General features: G+C 39.6%; 1 protein-coding gene and 1 pseudogene across 1 annotated transcript in view; one reads left to right on the top strand and one right to left on the bottom strand.

Moving 5' to 3' along the window:
- Nucleotides 1–12,360, bottom strand: part of ATF6 (activating transcription factor 6) — a 353,926-nt gene that overhangs the window by 38,009 nt on the left and 303,557 nt on the right. The gene's annotated exons all lie outside the window — the stretch shown is intronic.
- LOC102871746 lies at nucleotides 11,821–12,277 on the top strand (annotated as a pseudogene).

The following is a 12,360-nucleotide window of genomic DNA, read 5'->3' as shown; positions in this document are numbered from 1 at the left end:
TCATGATTTTTTTTTCATGATACCAAGTTTCCAAGGACTTCGGAAAGAAAACCTCCACCTCCCATTTACTATTTTTAAATAATAGTATTTTCCCACACAGTATGGTTTAAGCAGCCAATATGCAGCAGGAGAAATATTCATTGAATTTGTCATCATTATTTTTGGCTTCTCTCTTTATGAGAGCACTTTTAGTTTCTTAGTTTCAATAATCTATTTCTTTTTTTTTAATCGACAGCATAATTATTTACGGACAGGTATGCACAGGATCATAGGGTAGCTATGGGTCATACTTGACTCAACGGCACCTAACAACAACCTATTTAACAGCTGATGTTTAAATTACATTTATGATAATAATCTAGAATGTTAACATTATTCTAAAAATAGTTTTATCTCAATATAAAAAATATGATTCTTCACATTTATTACCAACCACTTAAAAGTGTACAATTCATCGCTTTTTAATATAGTCAAAGAGTTGTGCAACTATCACTGGTTATCTATTTGCTAGACTTTGAGATTCTTTTTGTTCACACAGCAGAGTTTGTTTACTCCCCAATAAGCTTAAAGGTATTTCATATCCCAGACTCCTTTTATCTAGGGCATCAGCAACTGATGTAGACCTGCCAACTGGATTCACTGGCTTTAGAATGCAAAGAAGTCATGGCTAGGAAGAGGGTGATTCTGGAGAGGGCAGGAGCTCTGGGAGCAGTAATAACTGCCCCAGTGGTAGCTATTTTAAGAACCTGCTGTAGCACTGATTTGGGAATAGAGCTCAATGATACATGCTACAGCTCATGAAGGTTAGGGAGTATATGGTTTGGTGCTCCCAAATCTGGTTCTATGGCTCGTGTAGAAATTCTGCTCAAATAACTCAGAACTAGGTCTTGTTGCTGTTGGTACTGAAACCAACGAACTAACCAACCAGACTGATGCATACTGATAAATGCTCCAGCAGACTGTGAATTTAATTTGGGCAAGAACTAAGAGCAATTTTCATGCTGTGTCTCTCAACTCATAAGACAATGTGTTTAGCACTTACGAGGCTCTTAATAAACGTGGAATGGAATTGGCTATCTACAACGGTATTATTTATTGATAAACTGCATACCAAATGAACGTTCTGGAATGAAAGAGCAAATGTAGCAACAAGAGGATTAATAAACAATGTATCTATTGAAGCACTTAAGAATAGGAAAATCAACCAAAGCCACAGTGGAGTGTAGAAGCATTTTCAGTGCACAGCCCAGTTCTTCCTCTAGGGAAACCTGGTATCTGTCTCAGTCCATGTGTAAGCCAATGTTCCAGAGAAAACACAAGGCTACATATACAGAAATGAATAATGTGAAATTATTAGTGAGCAATTTACTTTTAATATTAAATGGTATGTTTTGTTTTGAATGTAGAACTGATGGTCTGATGGTTTGGGACAGGCTAGTTTTGGGAAGTAGCTGCCATTTATGAATCAGAAAACATCTGCTTGGGGTTTTTTTTAAAAAAAGATTTTTTTATGTTTAAATGCCAAGTGAAGGAAAAGCAAACTTTGAAAGAAATGCCTGCCAAATTTAAACAGAGTGGATTTAACTAATTAAAGCATTTCTGATGCCAAGAAAGCTGAACTTAGTCTCCCAATTAGTGTCTTCATATTTTAGCATAATAATGATAAGTCTTTCTGGTTTATCATGGAACCTCCAGGGAGCTAGCTTCTAAGCAAGTCTATTTTGTGAATATAAATAATTCATCATTTGGTTGGACACCATGCAAAATTATGTGCTTAATATTAAATATTTACAGCTAAGTGGAATGTAACCACAGTAGCTGTTACTCTGAAATTATGGTAACATAAACTGGTATTTAGTACTGTCTTCACTTACTAACAAAGTGTCCTTCAGGGAAAAACTGAAGATTCTGTAAGTCCTTGAGAAAAATGACTGGAAAGGACCAGGCTGAGAAAACCTCCAGTTTGGGTTCTCTTCATTTCTCTGCCCTCTCGTTTGTACAATGGGGACCATGTATCTCATAGAGGTTTGTGAAGAGCAAAAGCAATTATATATGTTAAAGAACCTTGGAATATGTTTACTATGCATGGGAAATACTCAAGAAAAGAATGGAATCTAAATTTGAAACTTAAAAACAATTAGAAATTGGTAGGGTTTTTTTATGGTAGAAATATTTTTTATTTTAATAATTTTTTAAAATAATTTTAATGAACATTTACAGAGATTTTGGATTTCCATTCATTCATTGCTGCAGTAATTGGTAGCTGTAAAAGTATATCTACATGAACAGTCTTCCAAGTATCCTGAAAAATCTACAACCAGGAGAAGATAAAACAGATGAATGGGACCTTCTAAGAATCAAATCCCTATGCGCATCCAGAAACTTCTCTAAGTTAAAGGGGAAAAGGGTAAAAAGGGAAGCCACAGACTGGGAAAAAAAAGTATTTGGTAATGACATGTCAGATAAGGGACTTATATCCAGAAATTATAAAATACTTGAGAACCACAACAAGATAAAGGTAAATAATACAATTGAAAAATGGGGACAGGATATGAACAGACACTTCACCAAAGAAGACATTCAGATGGCCAACAAGCACATGAAGAAATGTTCAAAATCCCTAGCTCTAAGAGAGATGCAAATTAAAACAACTATGAGATATCATCTCACCCTAGTCAGAATAGCAAAATTTAACAGAACAGCAAGCAGTAAATGCTGGCGAGGTTGTGGAGAAACTGGAACCCTTATTCACTGTTGGTGGGAGTGTAAAATGGTGCAACCACTGTGGAAAGCAGTATGGCGCTTTCTCAAAAAGATGCAAATAGAGATACCATTTGACCCAGCAATTCCACTACTGGGAATATACTTTAATGAGACCATAACTGACATCAAAGCAGATATATACATACCATGTTCATTGCATGTGAACCCATGTTCACAATAGCAAGGAGTTGGAAACAACCCAAGTGCCCATCAACAAACGAATGGATAGAGAAGCTGTGGTATAGTCACACAATGGAATACTAGGCTGCACTAAAAACAAGGAATTCATGCAATATTATTCAAAATGGGTGACCCTCGAGGACATTATGCTGGGTAAAATATCCCAGTCACAAAAGGACAAATACTGCATGGTGCCACTGATGTAGAAAGTGACTGACATCAGGGGGTGGTAAGAATGAGAAAAACTCAATAGATTATCTATCCTGAACTGAAACAAATGAGGGAGAGAACAGTTTAAAAGTGATATAGGATAGCAGATTATGATTATCACAGGAATCCAGAATTAAGGTTGCATAGTAGAATGCATTTGCGGCTAGGGGCAGGGTCAGTGGGATTGTACACCATGAAGAAGTTTATCTTTTGCTTTTCAAAGAGACAAGCGAACTGGGGGGAGGAGAGTAAAGAAAAAGATGCAACAGTAAATAAATGAAAATCTAAAATCTCTGTAAATGTTCATTAAAATTAATAAAATTTAAAAAAAAACCAAAAAAGTGTATCTAAAAATACCTCCACAAAAAAACAAAAAAGAAAAAAAAACAAAGCAAAATACCTTCAAAGTATTTTGAACTATGATGTTTACCAAAGAAGCCTTGTGAAAGATTAATTTTTATTTATTTCCTCTCTTGCTATCTAAAACTGTGGTTTACACTTAGATATTATTTTTACTTATATTTATACTCAGAATTTGTACCATCATTCTTCATTTATCACCTGAAAATGGTAAAATTTAAATAAGTACCTCATTGCATTTATTTAAAAAAACCCCATAAGGTATGTTGCATTGCTAATTCTTTTCTCCTGTGTTTACAAATGCATTCTACCTTAGCTCCAAAGCTCAGAGTAGTCAGTGACAGAGCAAGTCAGTCTTCTAACACATCACTTCTCTCTTCTCCCGTCAGAAACTAGGTCATTCTGCTTTCAAACATGATATAATTTATGTTCTTAAGGAATGTCTTTTAGTGGTATAAACAAATTAAATTTTACACTTAACTGAAGTGCTTTGTCTGGAGATCTAGAGAACTGTGTTCTTGGATCAGGACAGTCCCTTTCAGCCATGCCTGCAGCAGGCCTCTCTCTGGCCCTAAGCCTCTTGGTCCTCAGGCCTTGTCCATATCTTGCTCAGGCAAGTGATACAAAGCTCTTTATCTCTTCCAAGTACCAGGAGGTATCCCAATGTACCAGCATGCGTAAGATTATGCAAATGAGGAGTGTGTGGCCCACTAAGGGGCCTGGATAGCTTGCTAACCATGTAAATAAGATACAGGGCATTTTTGGGGGGATTGTTGTTGTTGTTATGTGCTATCAAGTAGTGACCCTCTACACAACAGTCCTGAACCTTTCTTTATCTTGAGCCAACCTCATCATCTCCAATATACCCACCTTCTTTCCCTCAGTCACTGAAGTCAATCTATCTCACCCAGGGTCTTCCTCTCCTGCACTGTACCTCCACCCTTCCACACATGATGTCCCTCTCCAAGGACTCTTCTTGCAACAGGTTCAAAGTATGTCAGATGGAGCTTCAGAATCCTTGCCTCCAAAGGAGCAGCCTAGTTTCATCTTCTCCAGGACAAACCTGTTTGTTCTCCTAGCAGTCCATGGTAGTATGTATAGTCAATAATCTTCTCTAGCACCACTCAAAAGGCATAAATTCTTCTTCTATCATCTTTAATCACTGTCCAGCCTTCTGACACATAGCAAGTAATTGCAAAGACCATGGCCTGGATCAGGTGCACCTTAGTCCCAGACTGACATCGTAGCTCTTAAGTACTCTGGAAAGGTCCCTGACAGCAGATTTTCCCAATGCAATTAATCTTTTGATATTCTCGTTGTTGGAACCAAGAGTGCTGATTGGGGAGCCAAGCAAATGGAAGCTGTTGGGGGACAGACACAAATAAGGTGATAGAATCCTAACAAAGGGACTTGTCAGTGTTACCATCCCATTAGGCTTAACATGAGTTATCTCAGAGGTGAAAAGAGGGCCTACTACAACCAAGAAGATCCAGGATCCTTGTGCTTAGAGCTTCCTAGACTCAGGAGACAAAGAGGAAGCTGTAGCACTGGAAATGAGGTGAGGTGAGAAGTGGCAGAGCCAGGAAACTGGTATGAGATGATGAAATGGGCTTCCAGCTCCTCCAAGCAAGGCAGTTACAGTGGGGTGTTGACCACAGAGTGAGAGAGCTAAGTGGCATGCGGCAGGAGGCTTATAGGCAGAGTGAGGTGCCTCTGGGCACTTGTCAGTGGAGCTAGGTTTGCTGATCTATGGAGAGCAAGTGGCTTTGTGTTGAAGCTTACTGAAGGGGGTAGGATGTACCTGAGGGCTTACTGGCTGACCTGAGCAGAGCAGAGGCTGGACTGAGGGATCTAAGAAGCCTGTGGGGGCCAAGAACATTGGCTGAGAAGATGCTACTGAAGAACTCTATCTTGAATCCTTCCTGATCCTGAATTTTAAACTTATTTCTCTAATAAGCGTCACAACTGTGAGTACACTCTATGAGTTCTGTGTGGCCACTGTAACAAATAATCTAACCCACCAAAGAAATAGAATTGTGAGAGGGATGACTATTTTTTTAATTTGTCAGAAAGCAAAAGAGTAGAGGGAAACCTGACTTCTACCTTACAGGTGTTGGCACTGGGCTCTTGATCTTGATTCACCTTCTCCCTAGTGAAGTTAAAAGAGATCACAGGCCTCTACAACACCATTTTTATACCCCTTAAGTTTTCTTCTAAGAGTTCTATGGTTTTAGATGTTCTATATAGGGCTCAATCCATTTTTATTTAATATAACGTGTGGCAGGAATCCAACTTCATGTTTTAAAATGGTATATCCAGTTTTCCTCTTATTACACTTAGGATAAAATAAAAACTCTACATTATGCCATGCAAAGTCTTCATGATATGGTTCGTGCCTACCTCTCTAGTTTGACTTTTACCTCACTGTGTTCTCACTTTACTCTTAATAATTTCATGAATTAGTAATCGTTGTTGTTTACTGTGGGGTTGGAACCAACCCAGCTGATCCTCTGGTGGGTTTTCATAGGCAGTTAATCACACGGGAGGAGACAGCTCATTCTTTTCTGTGGAACAGCTGGTGGCCTTGAACTGCATGCCTTAGGGATTGCAACACAGCTTCTTGCCACTAGTCTACCAGAGCTACCTTAGTAATTATTAAGTATTTAGCTATCTCAGATATTGTTATTTATACTGTTCTGTCTTGAGTGTCTCATCCACTTGGCCAATCTTATTTATTTGACAAGAATCAGTTCAAATATCATGGTCAAATAAACAGTGTGCTTGGTTAGTAATCAAAATGTTGGAGGTTTACATTACTGCTGAAGTTTCTCAGAACAAAGGTCTGTCTGCTCATTTATTCCTCCAAAATCAGCAAAATTCTACTCTGACACATGAGGTGACTCATCAAAAGTCAGAATCAACTTGAAAGAAACTAGTTTTTGTGCGTGTGTTTAACTGACTCCTTCTTGGCTACAGAGCACAGCTCACATAGATGTCCTATACAATTAATTTAGTCAATATTCCTTAAATATCTGCTATACCTTCGGAGTTGATTTTTATACCGTAGGAATAATGCACTAGTTGTGCTGTTGGAGAAGAACACTGGAAGTGCCACAGACCGTCAAAAAATAGAAACAGACAGACATGTACTGGGAAAGGGGCAGAGTGTTCCTTAGACGCAAGGATGGTGGAGCTTCCTCTCAGATAGTTTGGGCATGTCGTTAGAGAGGAAGACCCTCAACGAGATGGACTGACAGTGACTCCAGCAATGAGCTCAAGTGTGTCAGAGATGAGAAGGATGGCACAGGGCTCAGATCTGCTGTTCACAGGGTCACCATGGGTTGTACTTGACCACACCCAACAAGAAGAGGAATGATGAAGCAAATGAAACAAACACGCTCCTACTTTTAAGTAGCCTACAGTCTAGCAAGGAAGTGAAGATAATGAAGTACTGACTATAAGAGAGATGATAATTACAATAAGAGGTTCAGAGTAATCTGGGTAGGAAAAGTAGGAGCAGGAAGTTAACTTATCCTATGGGCTTAGGAATAGCTTCCCCGAGTGGTTTTTGACTAAGTTATTCCCCCCCCCCAATCTATCAATAAAACATTTAACAGAATGAAAAAACAAGGTCCCAGACTTTAGTTAAAAAATCCAAATCAGCAAACAAAATGAAGAAGCTATAGCTGGGTGGTTGTTAGGTGCTGCCACATAGATTACACCCCATACTGACCTATGAACAACAGATCTGAGTCCTGCCCTCTCCAGCACCATCCTCATGGTCTCTCCCACGCACCTGAGCCCACTGTTAGGGCCACTATGTCAACCCTCTCACTAAGAGATTTCCTCTCTTTCTGACCCTTGATCTTTCCTTGTGTGATGTACTTTCACAAAGACTGGCCCCTCCTGAGAACACACCTAAAGTATATAAGGCGACGTTTCATCACCCTTCCCTCTAAGCAACAGCCTCGCTGCACTTCTTCCAAAGCAGATTTTGTTTGTTTTCTGGCAGTATATAGGATGGATGTCCAGTACTTTTCACCATCACCATCATGAAAAGGTACTGATTCTTCTTTAGTCTTCCTTATTCATTGTTTAACTTTCAGATGTATGGAAAATACTATGGCTTTAATCAGGTCTAATTTTTTTTTTACGATACTAGTTTATTTACAAAATTTGGATACATTGTTATTCAGACCAGATTCTTCCAATTTCCCTCACCTATTCCCACCAATTGTACCACCCCAGGATTAATCCTCTCTCCCTCTGCACATCCACATTTCTCTGCTCCCCCCCTTCCCCTTGGATCTTCATTCTCATTCTACTCTAATGGTTTTATATAATATTTTTCCTTGTGGGACTGAATTAGCTCACTCAACATAACACTCTCCAGTCTCTCCCAAGTTAGGTAATAATTTACAAAATCATTGTTGCTCCTCCATGCTGCGCAGTATTCCATTGTGAGAAGTTCCATAATTTCTCAATCCATTCGATTGTGGTTGGACATTTGAGCTGTTTCCATGTTCTTGCAATGGTGAATAACTCTGCTCTGAACATTGGTATACAAGTCTTCGTCTGTGCCTCAGGTCTCAATTTTTTAGAGTATATTCCAAGCAGTGGAATAGCTGGGTCATGTGGAATGTCTATGTTCAGCTTTTTTGAGGAAACACTAAACTGCCTTCCGGAGTGGTTGTACCTTTTACAATCACATCAACAATGTGTAAGAGTTCCTATCTTGCCACATCCTCTCCAACATTTATTACTTGCTGTCCTGTTAAAACTTTACCACTGTTACTGGGGTGAGATGGTATCTCACTGTGGTTTTGATTTGCATCTCTCTTATTGTCAGTGATTTGGAGCTTTTCTTCATGTGTCTGTTGGCCATCCAAATATCCTCCTCTGTGAAAAAAATCTGTTTGTTGCCTATTTTGTAATTGGGATATCAGTTGTTGTGTGTTTTGTTGGTTTTTTTTTTCTTGTGGAGGCCCAGGAACATTCTGTAAACTTTTGTTATGAGACTCTTGTCTGAGATGGTATTACCAAATGTTTGTTCCCAGTTGATAGGTTTTCTTTATACCCTGTTGGGAAAAGTTTTCCATGTGCACAGGGATTTAATCTCTAGAAGCTCCTATTCATAAATTTTATCCTCTTCAGATTATGCATTTCTGGCTATATTTGGCAGACTCTTTACCCTGTAGACTAGCCCATCTAAGCTTGATAAGTTTGTCTCTTGTGTACCTTAATCTTTAAACTAATATCCTAGCTCTCTAGCACATTAAAGAGATCCTTGACAGCATATTTTCTCATAAGCAACAAACAGCTGGGTAGTAGGATATGTAAAAAACTTAAAGACTACATTTGACAGAAAGCACAATGAGACAAATGCATGATGTTTACTAGATAGAGATGCTAAGGGTGATAACCCTTTTCATTTCATTAACAGAAATATCTGGAATTCAGAGATACTCTATTTTCTCAGCATTCATGTATCCTCTTTTCTTGTGGGGGAAAAAAAGCAGAACCTGTTCAGAAGAAAATGAGCAGAACTGAAGTATCATTAACCCAGGTCACAAGGAGAACAGCTTCTGGAATCTAGAAGGTCCAGCCTAATACATGAAGACTGAAGAGAAAGTATACAAAGAGCTTAAGATTTGCCATGTGAAAGAAAGATTACATTTACAGATAATCCTCTGGGAGTGGAATCTCAGAAGAGAATCCAGACACTGAAGGGGAATTAGCATGAATAAACTTTACTAAGGGCTTTTCTAACACTGATAGTCTATGGTTTGAACATACAAATGTTAATGAACTTCTTTCTTTGAAGTGATGCCAAGTAGATCCTACTTTCCACCAGGTCTTAGCCTATAGAGTAAATGGAGTGAGACGAAGAGCTGAGCTTTAAGTATCTTCAAAGAGGTGCTAAGTGGTCTTTCTAACAAGTCTTGTCCTAAAATCAAACTATATTTCAGTTTAATTTTCTCTCATAATTGAATCTAAATTCCCTATTGGAAAAATGCATCTATTTCTGCAAAAAATTTGCCTGATGTATTAAAAAAAATCCCCAAAGTAAAAATTCTCTATTCACACACACACACACACACACACACACCCCCTAATTAACAGACTCCAGAGAAACTAACAATAATGATCTCAAACTTTAATATCAAGATTCTTCATCTAGAAAAATAAAATATAGATTTCTTACAATTTCTAAACTTTATTTATAAAAGTCCATCAGAAGCCAGGTAGATAATCATAAGGCTGCACAATCTGATGGGTAGAGGAAGGGGTGGATAAAGGAAATGGGAAAGATCTGATGTGAAAAACAATGACTATGAACTTTGTAAGCAAACCAGTATAAAGTAAAAATTTTATTTAAAGGTGGTGGGGGAATCCATCAGGAGGGGTATCTCCCAGTGGGAACAAAAATGGCAATGCCTTTGACATGATCATAATGAACTGGCTTATCCATCACCAGCTTACAGACATATTAAATCACACACAAATAATCGTCCAAAAGTTGAAAGGAGTAACACTCTATACAAAGTTAGAAGCCCTGATGTTTTCAGTTGCTATCACTGCAAAAGAAAACACACAGAGGAGTTGAACCTGGGCTTACTAAGTAGTTTTTCTGAAAAACAGAAATCTGAGATTATATGAAATGTTTAATCCTATGACAAACTTCATGGTTCCTGATTTCTGGGTACAAAGATAAACTCACTCTCAGGAATTAAAAATGAGTAAAATAAAGAACCCAGACTTTAGAGTCAATACGAGGTTCAAATCAACCCTGCAGGCTTAAATAGATACTGTTCTCTAATTTTCTTAGTTGAAAGTTAAACCATCTGTTTAAGTACAAACAGATCAATGCCACCAGGGAGAGGGTGGAAGTGATGTCACTGAAAGCTACTGGGACCCTGAAGGCCAATTAGGTGCAAAGGACCCCACATGGGGCTCCTAGGGCAAAGAAGTGCTAATAACCTAGAAGACAGGATGCAAATGGAACTAATCTAAACTCCTGGGGCCTTTTGAATGTTCCTGTAAAGAGTGTATTAAGAAAACAAATTAAAAAATTACAAACAGTACATGGGGGAAAAAAACCCAACTTGTGATACTGCCAGTAAATTTCAGTCCAACGATAAGTATTTCAAATACGTAAAGGCAGCTCTACCATTTATTTTTTGACAATTTTTAATCTTTTATTTTCAGGCTATTTGGTAAAAGGATACAAAGGTTATTAAGAGAGGATACGCTAATGGTTTGGAAAGAGCTAAAAAAACATACTCTGCACCAACCAGAGGAAATGAGGGGAGGAAGAAAATGTAGAAGAAAAGATTTCATGTGAGTTACTAAAAAAGGAAATATTTCCCACACAAAAAATAATTATATAGCATATATTGTAAATTAGGTGTCTCATTGAGAATAAGCTCAGGAGAAAGAAGAAATAAATAAATGTGTGTGTGTGTGTTGTTGTTGTTGTTGATTGCCTTTGAATCAAGCACGACACAGCGACCCTATGAACAAGAGACCTGAAGCCCCTCTACAACTATGGACATTTATCAAAGTTCATAGAGTTCTGGAGGCATGTTGTTTACATGTATAACAAACAAACAAACAAACAAACAAACAAACAAAGTTGTTTTGTTGTTGTTGTTTTGTTATGTGCCACTGAGTTGCCTGCGACTCATAGTGACCCTATGTACAATAGCTGGGAAGCCTGCCTTATCCTAAGCCAATCTCACTGATTCCAACACAACTACCTCCATTATCCCAGTTACCGTACCAATCCGTCTCCAGTGCCTTTCAAGTATGATGTCCTTTTCCAAGAACTAGTCACTACTGGCCACGTGTCCACAAGTGTATAAAAACCCTAACCTCCAAGGAGAAACTTGGTTTCACCTTCTCCAATACAGACTTATTTGTTCTCCTGGCAGTCCATGGTATGTATGTTCAATACTCCTTTCCAGCACCACAACTCAAAGGCATTGATTTTACTTCTGTCATCCTTAGTCACTGTCCAGCTCTCTGATGTATAGCAAGTGACTGCAAAGGCCATGGCCTGGATAGGCGGACCTCAGTACTCAAACTGACAGCATTACTCTTTAGCACTTTGGAGAGGTCCCTGACAGCAGACTTCCTCAATGCTACTCACCTTTCTATATCCTGATTGCTGGTGCCAAGAGTGTAGAATGGAGAACCCGGAGCTGGGACGACTGGCGCGTTCCTCCCCCCAGCCCACCACCGCCCCCCGCCTCCGAGCACGCCCCCTCCTCCGTGAGCGCCCAGGAAATCACCACCGAGAACACCATGCCCTACCCATACCCTGCGCTGACCCCGGAGCAGAAGAAGGAGCTCTCTGACATCGCCCATCGCATCGTTGCTCCGGGCAAGGGCATCCTGGCCGCAGATGAGTCCACCTGAAGCATTGCCAAGCGCCTGCAGTCCATTGGAACCGAGAACACAGAGGAGAAGCGCCGCTTCTACTGCCAGCTCCTGCTGACCGCCGATGACCGTGTGAACCCCTGCATCGGGGGTGTCATCCTCTTCCATGAGACCCTCTACCAGAAGGCGGATGATGGACGTCCCTTTCCCCAAGTCATCAAATCTAAGGGTGGTGTTGTGGGCATCAAGGTAGACAAGGGCGTGGTACCCCTGACAGGGACTAATGGCGAGACCACCACCCAAGGGCTGGATGGGCTGTCTGAGTGCTGTGCCCAGTACAAGAAGGATGGAGCTGACTTTGCCAAGTGGCGCTGTGTGCTGAAGATTGGAGAGCACACCCCCTCAGCTCTTGCCATCATGGAAAATGCCAACGTGCTGGCCCGTTATGCCAGCATCTGCCAGCAG

The sequence above is a fragment of the Elephantulus edwardii genome, unplaced genomic scaffold (assembly GCF_000299155.1).
Source record: "Elephantulus edwardii isolate Elephantulus edwardi_28Jun2011 unplaced genomic scaffold, EleEdw1.0 scaffold00057, whole genome shotgun sequence".
Classification (NCBI taxonomy): domain Eukaryota; kingdom Metazoa; phylum Chordata; class Mammalia; order Macroscelidea; family Macroscelididae; genus Elephantulus; species Elephantulus edwardii.
This window is presented reverse-complemented; position numbering and strand designations above follow the sequence as displayed.